This window comes from Leucoraja erinacea, chromosome 31 (genome assembly GCF_028641065.1).
Source record: "Leucoraja erinacea ecotype New England chromosome 31, Leri_hhj_1, whole genome shotgun sequence".
NCBI lineage: Eukaryota > Metazoa > Chordata > Chondrichthyes > Rajiformes > Rajidae > Leucoraja > Leucoraja erinaceus.
This window is the reverse complement of record NC_073407.1, coordinates 11764294-11776411: the sequence shown is the minus strand read 5'-3', so window position 1 is coordinate 11776411 and position 12118 is coordinate 11764294. Positions and strand designations below refer to the sequence as shown.

General features: G+C 42.0%; 1 protein-coding gene and 1 long non-coding RNA gene across 2 annotated transcripts in view; one reads left to right on the top strand and one right to left on the bottom strand.

Moving 5' to 3' along the window:
- LOC129711920 (histone-lysine N-methyltransferase EHMT1-like) overlaps positions 1-12118 on the bottom strand; it is a 243372-nt gene that overhangs the window by 203566 nt on the left and 27688 nt on the right. The gene's annotated exons all lie outside the window — the stretch shown is intronic.
- LOC129711924 (uncharacterized) overlaps positions 2075-12118 on the top strand; it is a 33775-nt gene continuing 23731 nt past the window's right edge. The window contains exon 1 of the long non-coding RNA XR_008725959.1: positions 2075-2780. This is a non-coding gene — a long non-coding RNA (uncharacterized LOC129711924). The remainder of the gene's footprint in view (positions 2781-12118) is intronic.

Below are 12118 nucleotides of genomic sequence, written 5' to 3'. Positions count from 1 at the left end.
ATGTTACAAAATTTTGAGATTTAAAAAATCAAGTCTGCAATTGATCCCATCAGATAAAGCATAACAATAAGTTTAATTTGACACCTAATTCACTTTCATATCTCAAGTATTAAAAAAGTTATGACCATTTTCATACTCGGAAATTAGCATCTTGTTCCCTATTGATTTTCAATGGGCATTACAAAAAAGCTGTGATCTTGGATAGTCAAAAGCACATTTCTTAAGGAAAGATTAACATTTTTAAATAGCCTAAGTGTCCAAAGATTATTCACAAATAATTCACAATATAACATGATTTTTATATCTAATTTACATTAATTTATAGGCCAAATGGAAGGAATTTAGTGTTCAATTGCTGTAAATAAATGCCCATTTAAATCGGTTTTCTAGTGGGTTTCTGTGAACGCGCAGGTTTAGAATGTTGACAGCGCGCTAGATTAGTGCCCTCAAGTGCCGAGAAAAATACTGCGGGATATAAAAAGCCCAAAATGAGCTATTCGTTATAGATAATTATAATTATAGGGTTATATACATGCCCCATTTAATGTAAAAATAAGGTACATACCTTTAATTGCTTGCCCTGGGGCTGCGAAAGCTTGCGAATTGAACGAGAGTTTTTAAATTTATTAAATCTACTATTCGAGGCCTATAAAACTAATAATAGCTTTTGGGACCGGGTCTTGCAGCGATTCTCCGTTAATGATTTACTAGGCTGAACATCTGCGATTGGAACAGCCTAGTAAAAATCGGGTTTTAAACCCGCCCCCTCCAAACAGCTCCAAAATCACACACAAGGGGTGGGGCAGATGCTCAGCCACGATTCAGGTAGGTTTTGTAACATACCTACTGCAGATGCTGGAAGATCGAAGGTACACAAAAATGCTGGAGAAACTCAGCGGGTGCAGCAGCATCTATGGAGCGAAGGAAATAGGCGACGTTTCGGGCCGAAACCCTTCTTCAGACCCTTTGGTACTTTGGAAATAGTTGGGATGCCAAACTCTTAGCGTGTTTACCAAACTTCACCCCGGGGGACTAAACCGGTCACAGACACGAGGGAGATGGGAAATGTATTCGGAATGGGGAAGGGAAAGGGGGTGGAGTTGAGAGTCAAAGAAGAGGGAGGGAGACGGAGAAAGAGGTGTTGGGAGGGGGGGGGGGAGTGGGTGAGGAATAGATGAGAAGTGGGGTGATGGATAGAGGGTTCAGATGTGGAGGGGAAAGAGGTTTGGGATAGAAGGGGGGAAAGAAAGAGTAAATCAGCAGGGGAGAGGGGGACAGAAGAGGTTCTCACCCTCTTCTGTCCCTCACCTCCTGCTGATTCATCCCTTCTCTTAGAAACATAGAAATTAGGTGCAGGAGTAGGCCATTCGGCCCTTCGAGCCTGCACCGCCATTCAATATGATCATGGCTGATCATCCAACTCAGTATCCCGTACCTGCCTTCTCTCCATACCCCCTGATCCCCTTAGCCACAAGGGCCACATCTAACTCCCTCTTAAATATAGCCAATGAACTGGCCTCAACTACCCTCTGTGGCAGAGAGTTCCAGAGATTCACCACTCTCTGTGTGAAAAAAGTTCTTCTCATCTCGGTTTTAAAGGATTTCCCCTTTATCCTTAAGCTGTGACCCCTTGTCCTGGACTTCCCTAACATCGGGAACAATCTTCCTGCATCTAGCCTGTCCAACCCCTTAAGAATTTTGTAAGTTTCTATAAGATCCCCTCTCAATCTTCTAAATTCTAGAGAGTATAAACCAAGTCTATCCAGTCTTTCTTCATAAGACAGTCCTGACATCCCAGGAATCAGTCTGGTCTTCCTCTCTCCTCCTACTACCTTCTGTTGATCCTCCCCCATTTCTACACAACATCTCCCCTTCTCCCCTCCACAAGCCACTGCCTCTTCATCCTTAACCACACTTTTCCCCTCAATCCTCCCCCCCCCCCCCCCCCCACCCCCCCCACCACACCTGTCTTGAGAAGAGGCAGGAGGAGAGGGGACAGAGGAGGACAAGAAGATGGCAAGGGAAAGTGGGAGCAGGGGGTGAGCAGAGTAGAGCAGGCCAGGGTGGAGTGAAGGACCATGACTCTCCAGCCTGCCCTCTCATTTAGTCAGATCATGGCAGAACTGATTACAACTTCAACTGCTTTCCTATCTTTTGATGGGAATCATTCCCCCTTCCCTTATCAAGAACCCATCTACCTCTGCCTTAAAAACACACTCAAAGTGTCTGTTTCTACCATACTTTGAGGGAGAGGTTCTAAAGTCCTATCCACCAGGGGCAAATCTTATCTGCATTAGGTGGACGATCCCTCACCCTTGTTGCAAGTTGGAATTGTTATTGAAGGAGCTATCATGAAGCCAAGTTTATAGACTCAGACAGCACACAAAAATGTTGTCTTTGTATGCTCCATTGTCACCTTCCCCAGGCTAACAATTATCTATTTGTTAGTTTATTTATTGTATGCTGTCTTTATTGTTGGAAGACTTGAATGCAAAATTACCACCAGGTTCAGGAACAGCTACTTTCCTACAATTATTAGGTACATGAAACAAAATGAAAAATCTTGATACTACCTACGGTGATGGAACACTACAGACCACCTGGGAGGCACAGTCACGCAGCGGTAGAGTTGCTGCCTTGCAGCACTGCAGACCCAGGTCCGACCCAGGTTCAATCCCGACTACGGGTGCTGTCTGTACGGAGTTTGTACATTCTCCGCGTGGGTTTTCTCCGAGAACTTCGGGTTCCTCCCCACGTTCCAAGGACGTACAGGTTTGTAGGTAATTTGGCTTGTGTAAATGTAAAATTTGTGTGTAGAATAGTGTTAATATGCGCTGGTCGGCGCAGACTCGGTGGGCCGAGGGGCCTGTTTCCGCATTGTATCTCTAAACTAAACTAAACACCTCTTGCACGCCTGTGTATCTTTGTGCAAATGTCTTTATTTTGCATTGTTTTTCATTTACATGTACCTCACTGTACTTGTGCCTATGACAATACACTTGAATTGATTTGACTAGCCTTACCAAAGTTATACCAGATCTAGGTGAGTGCATACCTAAATTATTGTATACATTTCCTGTTCATAAATAGGGATCCTTGTTTAATGAATAATTTGGGAAAGATTCACGGGACCAATTCTTGGAATGGCATGTGTGCAATTATGAGACCAGAAACAGAACATAGAACAAGAACAGGCCCTTGTGGTCAGGACTGTGCTGACCACATTGCCAAATTAAACAAATTCCATCTGCCTGCATCTGATCCATATTACTATATTCCCTGCCTGATATAGCGTCATTGAGTTATACAGGATGGAAACAGACCTTTTGACTGAACTTGTCCATGTCGACTACCTGAGCCAGACCCATTTGCCTGAATTTGTTCTCTTTCCCTCTAAAACTTTCCTATCCCAAGTACCTGTCCAAATGTCTTGTAGTTGTAATGGCCCTCTACCACTTAATCTAGCAGCTCATTCCTCATACACACCTTCTTCTGTGTGAAAAACATTGCCCCGCAGATCCCTTTCAAATCTTTGTTAAGTCTGAAGAAGGGTTTCGGCCCGAAACGTTGCCTTTTTCCTTCGCTCCATAGATGCTGCTGCACCCGCTGAGTTTCTCCAGCTTTTTTGTGTACCTTTCAAATCTTCCCTGTGTTCCTGTGTCTAAATTCCACTTGAACATTACTATTGCATCTGCTTTCACCATTTCCCTAGCCATGTAACAATCTAATGGGTAAGTGAGATAGAATGATTTTTGATTGTTAATATTTTTTTCATAATAAACTTATGTTCCAAAGAACTTAAGCATTATAATGTGCCACCATTGTTGTTTTGGAATAAAGAATGTACAGAAACATTAACACTGATCTGAGAGTGAATTAAGTGTAATTATGTGATTTGAATACCTGTAGAAATAAATAAGTTGAAACATGAGCAGTTTATAACTTACTGTACCTTGAGAATAGATTACAGGTTTTTTTTTCAGGTTTGCTTTACTCCCCTGTGTGGCAATTACATTCAACATTTATTTGAGTTTACAGTTGTCTGTTAGATAGCTGCTGCCAACTCCTTGATGCTTAGCATACAAATCACAAGTATTAATATTTAATTTTAAAATTACAAGCTTTTGACATAATGATCTATGTTTTGTTCATATGAAAAATCTGTAGAACATAACTATTAATTAGGAACTACTTGGTTTTGATTGTTGTTTTCAACAATGTTTTGTTTAGTTTACTTTAGAGATACAGAGCGGAACAGGGTCTTCGGCACGCCGAGTCCGCGCCGACCACGATCCTCACACATTAATACTATCCTACACACACTGGGGACAATTCACACATACACCAAGCCAATTAACTTACATACCTGTACGTCTTTGGAGTGTGGGAGGAAACTGAAGATCTCGGAGAACACTCACGCGGTCACGGGGAGAACATACAAACTCCGTACAGACATCACCGGTAGTCGGGATTGAACCCGAAACCCCAGCGCTGCAAGCGCTGTAAGGCAACAACTCTGCAGCTGCACCACCGTGCAACCCCACATTCTCGCATTGATTATAATAAGATCTCAGAGGGAATAGTTTTGGTTTGTGTATGGCACCTTATGGCTCACTTTATGTTTCTATTAGGAGATGCACCAGATGAGCTGCCTAATGTACTATTTCAAAAATGCTCCTTCATGCACTCCATTCCTCTTTGTATTTCATGCTTAAATGATCCCAGTTCTAGGCAGTAGAAATGTCCTGCCACAATAACTGTTGTTCTTGCCTCTCTGTTATCTGCTCCTCTATTTCACGTTGGCTGTCACGAGGCTTGGAGCATGCCCCAGCAAAGTAATTGCTCACTTTTTCTATCGATCCATACGGCCTGATTTGAAGAGTCTTTTCAAACACAGCCAGGCTTTGTCATGAATCTAGTATTGGAGAAATGCTAATGTTTTGCACTGATGATTGAAAAGTTAGTGTGACATTGGCACCATGGCTTCATCTGCCTGGTACAAAGTGGCTTATGTTTGGTTAGCTTAAAGTAGTAGAGACTTCATTGATTTTTCATGGAATCAGACTTTAATTTCCTCATCTTAATAAATTGACAATAGCATACACAATGAATCTGTGTGGCACTGGTTGGCGGGGTATCTCATTGTCCAACCTATGGTAACATGTGAGGTGTGAGCTGTAATTCTGTATTAATTTGAATTATTTGCAAACACAGGCAGAGTCAGTAAATGTTTGGCATCCATATGCATTGGTGAGTAGGTGATGCTGCACATTGTTTTTGGATTCACTGGTGTCAAGAAGCGCATCCAAATTAAATTATGCTTCAAAAACCCCAATGTGCTGGAGTAACTCAGCGGGTCAGGCAGCACCTCTGGAGGACATAGATGGGACCTTTTGGGTCAGAATGCTTCTTCATACTGATCAACATCTTCCAGGACTCAGCAGCCCACTTGATAGGCATCTTACTCATCACCCTAATTATTCATGTCAGCTATCACCAGCACACAATGATTACAGTGTGTCGGTGAGACGCACTACAACAAATCATCAAGGCCTCATCTACAATATCTTCCAATCTTGCAAACTCTACTCCCACAAGAAAAGCTTTGCAATGTCCTGTAAACAACAACTCCTGTACCAATTTCTTCAAGTGAAACTAAAACTGGCCTGGAACTATACCACTCATCGTTAACTATCAAGGTATAAATATCCTGGAATTTTCCAGGCACTGCTGACGTCTGATAAAAAATATTTTTGGGTGAGGCCAGATGCACAGGCATTTTGTGTTTCATGTGTACATTTAACTTTAATATAGGATGATCAGTGAGTCATCCATATTGTGATGCATTAATAGTAACAAATTGTTTTGAGGAGGCTCCTCCCTCCTAGAGAAACTTTAGTGTTATACAAATATTATATAAAGCCTGATGTCCTTTCAGCCTCACTAAATATTCAGCAAATAATAATATTAGTAATGATGGATAAATTTACAGATGACACGAAAGTGGGTGATTTTGTAGATAGCGAGGATGGTTGTCAAAAATTGCATCAGGATCTTGATCGGTTGGCCAGGTGGCTTGAGGAATGCTTGACGGAGTTTAATACAGAGAAGTGTGAGCTGTTGCATTTTGGGAAGTCTAACCTGGGCTGGACATATACAGCGAATGACCGGGGAAGTGTTGTTGAGCAGAGGGATCTAGGAGTGCAAGTACATAGTTCTTTGAAAGTGACCTCCCAGGTAGATAGGGTGGTCAAGAAGGCTTTCCTCAGTCAGAATATTATATAGAAGTTAAGAGGTTATGTTACAGTTGTACAAGGTATTAGTGAGACCACTGTTGGAGTGTTGTGTTCAGTTTTGGACACCCTATTATATTATATGTGCAACCCCACATTCTCGCATTGATTATAATAAGATCTCAGAGGGAATAGTTTTGGTTTGTGTATGGCACCTTATGGCTCACTTTATGTTTCTATTAGGAGATGCACCAGATGAGCTGCCTAATGTACTATTTCAAAAATGCTCCTTCATGCACTCCATTCCTCTTTGTATTTCATGCTTAAATGATCCCAGTTCTAGGCAGTAGAAATGTCCTGCCACAATAACTGTTGTTCTTGCCTCTCTGTTATCTGCTCCTCTATTTCACGTTGGCTGTCACGAGGCTTGGAGCATGCCCCAGCAAAGTAATTGCTCACTTTTTCTATCGATCCATACGGCCTGATTTGAAGAGTCTTTTCAAACACAGCCAGGCTTTGTCATGAATCTAGTATTGGAGAAATGCTAATGTTTTGCACTGATGATTGAAAAGTAAGTGTGACATTGGCACCATGGCTTCATCTGCCTGGTACAAAGTGGCTTATGTTTGGTTAGCTTAAAGTAGTAGAGACTTCATTGATTTTTCATGGAATCAGACTTTAATTTCCTCATCTTAATAAATTGACAATAGCATACACAATGAATCTGTGTGGCACTGGTTGGCGGGGTAACTCATTGTCCAACCTATGGAAACATGTGAGGTGTGAGCTGTAATTCTGTATTAATTTGAATTATTTGCAAACACAGGCAGAGTCAGTAAATGTTTGGCATCCATATGCATTGGTGAGTAGGTGATGCTGCACATTGTTTTTGGATTCACTGGTGTCAAGAAGCGCATCCAAATTAAATTATGCTTCAAAAACCCCAATGTGCTGGAGTAACTCAGCGGGTCAGGCAGCACCTCTGGAGGACATATATGGGACCTTTTGGGTCAGAATGCTTCTTCATACTGATCAACATCTTCCAGGACTCAGCAGCCCACTTGATAGGCATCTTACTCATCACCCTAATTATTCATGTCAGCTATCACCAGCACACAATGATTACAGTGTGTCGGTGAGACGCACTACAACAAATCATCAAGGCCTCATCTACAATATCTTCCAATCTTGCAAACTCTACTCCCACAAGAAACGCTTTGCAATGTCCTGTAAACAACAACTCCTGTACCAATTTCTTCAAGTGAAACTAAAACTGGCCTGGAACTATACCACTCATCGTTAACTATCAAGGTATAAATATCCTGGAATTTTCCAGGCACTGCTGACGTCTGATAAAAAATATTTTTGGGTGAGGCCAGATGCACAGGCATTTTGTGTTTCATGTGTACATTTAACTTTAATATAGGATGATCAGTGAGTCATCCATATTGTGATGCATTAATAGTAACAAATTGTTTTGAGGAGGCTCCTCCCTCCTAGAGAAACTTTAGTGTTATACAAATATTATATAAAGCCTGATGTCCTTTCAGCCTCACTAAATATTCAGCAAATAATAATATTAGTAATGATGGATAAATTTACAGATGACACGAAAGTGGGTGATTTTGTAGATAGCGAGGATGGTTGTCAAAAATTGCATCAGGATCTTGATTGGTTGGCCAGGTGGCTTGAGGAATGCTTGACGGAGTTTAATACAGAGAAGTGTGAGCTGTTGCATTTTGGGAAGTCTAACCTGGGCTGGACATATACAGCGAATGACCGGGGAAGTGTTGTTGAGCAGAGGGATCTAGGAGTGCAAGTACATAGTTCTTTGAAAGTGGCCTCCCAGGTAGATAGGGTGGTCAAGAAGGCTTTCCTCAGTCAGAATATTATATAGAAGTTGAGAGGTTATGTTACAGTTGTACAAGGTATTAGTGAGACCACTGTTGGAGTGTTGTGTTCAGTTTTGGACACCCTATTATAAGAAAGATGTTGTTAAGCTGGAAAGAGTGCAGTGAAGTTTTTCAAGGATGTTGCCAGGACTCTAGGGCCTCAGCTTTAGGGAGAGGTTGACTAGGCTAGGACTTCATTCCTTGGAGCGTAGGACAATGATTTGATAGTGTAGAAGATCATGAGAGGAATAGATAAGGTAAATGCACAGTCTTTTACCCAAAGTAGGAGAATCAAGAACCATGGGCCATAGGTTTGTGAGGGGGGAAAAGATTTAATAGCGACCAGAGGAGCAAATATTTTCCTCAAAGGAGGAACAAGCTGCCTGTGGAGGTAGTTGTGGCAGGTATCATCACAATGGTTAAAAACAATACTTAGACAGGTACATGTATAGGATAAGTTTAGAAAGATATGGGCCCAATGCAGGGAGGTGCGACGTGTAGATGGGGCATGTTGGTTGGTGTGGGCAAGTTGGGCCAAAGGGCCTGTTTCCACACTGTATGACTCCATGAGTAATTGGTTAAAACAGCACAATCTGTTGCTGCAAAATTGCCAACATGTAAAAGAAGAACTTGATTTTTTCTCATTCATTTTTCAGAATCTGGGTGTTACCAGTAAGTAAACCAGTAGGTGTATGTACTTTTACTTATCAAAGGCCTTTGATAAGTTGTCTCATGAGAGACTATTGAACAAAATTAGAGCACACAGTATTTGGGTAATAGGCTGGCATGCTCTGATGATTGGCCAAAGGTCAGAAAATGGAGAACTGGAATAAACGGATAATTTTCAGCTTGTGAGTTAGATTAATGGGATGATACAGAGTTTAACATTGGGACCCCACCCTATTCATGGTTATATCAATGATTTGGACAAAGAGATCAAGCATAATGTATCCGTTTGTTAATGACACAAAGCTAGATTTTAGTAGCAAGGTAAGTAACACTTTGGTTTCGCAGTTCATATTTCGGAAGTGTGATTAACCTGTTGGTGAATGACCAACACCTTGCCCGGTAGGAAAGCACCCTGCCTTCTAGGCTCTCACTGCCCTCCGTTTAAACATTGCCCCTCTCACCTCAAAGTTATAGATAGCACAATGGCACGGTAGAGTTGCTGCCTTACAGCACCAGAGACTGAGGTTCGATCCTGACTACAGGGATGCTGTCTGTATTGAGCTTGTACGATGTCCCTGTGACCAAGTGGGTTTTCTTCAGGTGCTCCAGTGTTCTGCATTTCCAATGTACAGGTTTCTAGGTTAATTGGCTTAGGTAAAAATTGTAAATTGTCCCTATTGTGTAGGATAGTGCTAGTGTACGGGAATCGCTGGTTGGTGTTTTCTCAGTTGACCGGAGGGCCTGTTTTCACACTGCATCTCCAGGTCTAAAGTCTGAAGATTTAAACATTTGTTATTTCTTTCCTTCCAGATGTTTACTACACTTCAGTATTTTTGACATTTTCTCTTTATATCTCCTGTTTAGTTTGTTTTGAACGTCTGCCTAATTGCTTGAATTTGGCTATCAGAATTATCATTTGAGCTGGCGAGGTGGTGTGATGAACATCATGAGTAGTGTCCACCTAATGATTACGTAAATACATTGATTAGGACAGGTGAGACAGGTTATGGGGAGAAGGCAGGAGAATGGGGTTAGGAGGGAGAGATGGATCAGCCTTGTTTGATTGGTGGAGTACACTTGATGGGACGAATGGCATAATTCTACTCCTATCACTTATGACCTTATCATCAGGCTCTGCTGAATTGCTTGCCTTTGTCGTTACCTTGAAGCATTGATTCATCTGTTCCATGGCAAATCACTGCATTGCCAGCAAAATTAATTCAATAGAAAGCCTTTTATTGAGAATCAGGGAATGGTTTTAATGGCAGTGCCCACTTCTTATCTGTTTTCTGTGCATTCGTTCTCCTTCCCTGAGGATCCTTGTTTGATTGTTGATTAACCCGTGTTATTACAAAACACTAGATGCAAATTAAAACGTTTGAAATTTGGTTAATTGACATGTTGTCTTAAAAACTATCATGAATGTTTATTCACGGACCTCTAGTCCGAAAAACTATTTTCCACCAACCATCATTAAACAATATCATAAAACACCATCATAAAACACTATTTTCCACCATCACCTTCTGCTTCCCACCATCAAGGCAATTGTTTATCCATTTAGCTAACTCTTCCTGGATCTCATGCGATCTAACTTTTTAGAGCATCCTAGTATGCAAAACCTTATCAAAGGCCTTGCTTGTATCCATATCAACTGCCTCTACTGCTCTCATCAACCTTCTTGGTTACTTCTTCAAAAAATGTAGTCACATTCGTGAGACATGAGATTGTGCAGTTTCAACCAATTAGTCATGGAGTCATACAGTGTGGAAACAGACCCTTTGGCCCAACTTGCCCACACCAACCAACATGCCCCATCTACACATCACACCTCCCTGCATTGGGCCCATATCTTTCTAAACTTATCCTATACATGTACCTGTCTAAATATTTTTTAACCATTGTGATGATACCTGCCACAACTACCTCCACAGGCAGCTTGTTCCCCCTTTGTGGAAAATATTTGCCCCTCTGGTTCCTATTAAATCTTTTCCCCCCTCACAAACCTATGGCCCATGGTCCTTGATTCTCCTACTCTGGGTAAAAAACTGTGCATTTACCTTATCTATTCCTCTCATGATCTTCTACACTATCAAATCATTGTCCTACGCTCCAAGGAATGAAGTCCTAGCCTGGTCAACCTCTCCCTACAGCTGAGGCCCTAGAGTCCTGGCAGCATCCTTGTAAATCTTTACTGCACTCTTTCCAGCTTAACAACATCTTTCTTATAATAGGGTGTCCGAAACTGAACACAACACTCCAACAGTGATCTCACTAATACATTGTACAACTGTAACATAACCTCTCAACTTCTATACAATATTCTGACTGATGAAAGCCTTCTTGACCACCCTATCTACCTGTGATGCCACTTACAAAGAACCATGTACTTGCACTCCTAGATCCCTCTGCTCTACAACACTTCCCAGGTCATGTTTATCATGGACATCCCAACGACATTGGAAAAGGTTAAGGGAAAGGGTGTTGCCTGGAAATGTTGATAGATAAATGGAACTAAGTCTTGCCTGATTACAGTTGTTTGGTATTGGTATCATTTGCCCACCACGGACGTCAAACTAACAGGTCTATAATTGCCAGGTTTACTCTTAGAACCCTTTTTAAACAATGGAACAACATGCGCAGTACACCAATCCTCCGGCACCATTCCCGTTTCTAATGACATTTGAAATATTTCTGTCATAGCCCCTGCTATTTCTACACTAACTTCCCTCAATGTCCTAGGGAATATACTGTCAAGACCTGGAGATATATCGACTTTTATATTTTTCAAAAGTATCAGTTCATTATTCATTTTTGCTATGTGACCCGAGGTACAGTGAAAACAATTGTTTTGCATTTTGACAGGCAAATCTTATCATACAGAAGTAGAATCAAATCATATACAAGTACAGGTGCACAACCTTATATCCGGAGTTCCGGAAACCGAAAAACTCCGAAAACAGGCCATTTTTTCCAGGATGTCGTCTGCACACCAAAGCTGGCGTTTGGCGCCAAACTTGACCCGAAACGACCCACGGTCAACCCAGGTCTGTACTACTGTAGCGGCTGCCTCATCCCCGGAGACCGGGGAGACACTTAAACATCTGTAAATCATTGCTTAAATGTTAGTCAGTTAGTTTGGAGGGCTTTTATGTGAAAGGGGGGGGGGGGGGGGGGGGGGGTGAAGGGGTAAACTTTAATTCTTAGTCCCCTACCTGGTCGGAGAGGCGGGGGAGCGGTCAATGCCTTACCGGGTCGCCGTGCAGTAAGCTCCGCAGCGCTGGGGCTGCGGGCGTCCGGCCGCCGGCGGCGCCGGTTGTAGCT